We start from the raw sequence: 1,690 nt of genomic DNA, 5'->3' as shown, positions 1-1,690 counted from the left end.
GCAAGTGGTTAGGGGTGATCAGGCAGGCGAGTGGTTAGGGGTAACCAGGCAGGCAGGCAAGCAGTTAGGGGAATCAGTCAGGCAGACAGGCAGAGTGGTTAGGCGTGAGCAGGCAGGCAGGCAGAGCCCCAAGATCGATCGCCTCAAAGAGGAAGACCTAGGCCACCCACCACAGCCTGCTAGAGGGATGCTCGGTGGCTGCAACAAGAGGTGCTGGTGGAGGTGGATGCTGCAGGGTGGGGTTGGCACCATGGTGGCTCCTGAGCAGGCACGGCACCTGCAGCCTGTCCCAGGCCCCGGGGTCCCCGCCTCCACCCCTGGATTCTGCAGGGCTGGACTGCCACTCCTCCTGCTATGATGTCTGGGCAGATCCTGGACCCTTCCATGACTGGGGCCTCTCTGCCAGGGCTCGGCCCCCTGACCGTACACCCCAGCTCAGCCCTGACTGCAGAGGAGCTGAAATACGCTGACATCCACAACATTGGGTCCATGATCGCCCCTTTGCACTTCCTGGAGGTGAAATTGGGCAAGAGGCCTCAACCTGTGAAAAGTGAGCTAGATGAGGAAGAAGAGTGGAGGAAAAGGTGCTGGGAAAAGAATAAAGTGGCAACAGCCCGATGCTGGAACAAGAAGAAGGAGCAGACGCAGTTTCTGCAGCGGGAATCTGAGTGGCTGGAGCTCTTTTTTTGAAAACCCAGATGGAGGAGCTGAAGCAGGAGCAGCAACAGCTCATCCTGATGTTCAACCAGCATCACCCCACCTGCATTGTCAGGAGCGACAGCATTAAGACCCCCGACTCAGAAGGCAACCCACTGCTGGAGCAGCTGGAGGAGAAGTGACCATGGGCTGGGAGGAGGAAGAGGAGGAGGAGGACATGAGGAGAGGGAGGAGGAGGAGGGTCCCAGAGGGCTCTTCCTTGCTGCATGAAAAACTCTTCAATGAGGCACAGCATAGCCAGCATTGGCCAGGCTTTTTTGTGAAACTCAGATCAGCCACACCAGGGGAAGAAACCCAGGCTGATGAAACCCAGGACCAAGCGCTGACACCAAAGCAGTCCTGAGGGGGCCTTGTTTTGCCCAGGACCAGGCTTGCAGGAGGCAGGACAGAGGCTCTGGGCCATAGAGGAGCCCAACCAGGCAGCTGTGGGCACTTCTCCGGCCTCTCCGCCAGGGCACCCACCAAAGGACCTCCGAGCAGCCAGGAAAAGCCATGAGTTGCAAACAAAATTAGGCTGAGTATGGAACTCAGAGTGAAACCAAAATCTGCCTGCCCCCAGCCCTGACCCTAACCCTGATCCTGATGCAAGGCTGGAGAAGGGCACAGTGCCAGGCCCTGCTGTACCCACCCACCGTGGTCCAGCTCAGTCCTGCCCAGAGTGGCAGCCAGGGCGCACCCTCGCAGGCCCTGCTGGAGTTGCTGTGGGCATGAGGTACGGGCACCTTTCCAAAGCACATACTTACTGAATGTTTACAGATTGGTTGTCCTGGCAGGGCATTCAACTGCACATGGTTTTTATATCTTCTTTTTAAAATATTTTTTACAGAAAAAAGATTTTATACAAGCAATATATAAATGGATTTCTATAATCACTCGATGTGATACAGTATAAATATGCTATGGTTTGTTTGTTATGAACAGATATTCAGCAGTTATGGCCGTTGTGTGTAACTTCTAAGTACTGTAGTCTCTG

At 55.0% G+C, this 1,690-nt stretch overlaps 1 pseudogene; it reads left to right on the top strand.

Moving 5' to 3' along the window:
- Positions 1 to 266: 266 nt before the first annotated feature.
- LOC102256862 lies at positions 267 to 978 on the top strand (annotated as a pseudogene).
- The last annotated feature ends 712 nt before the right edge of the window (positions 979 to 1,690 follow it).

Source organism: Myotis brandtii, unplaced genomic scaffold, assembly GCF_000412655.1.
Source record: "Myotis brandtii unplaced genomic scaffold, ASM41265v1 scaffold141, whole genome shotgun sequence".
NCBI lineage: Eukaryota > Metazoa > Chordata > Mammalia > Chiroptera > Vespertilionidae > Myotis > Myotis brandtii.
This window is presented reverse-complemented; position numbering and strand designations above follow the sequence as displayed.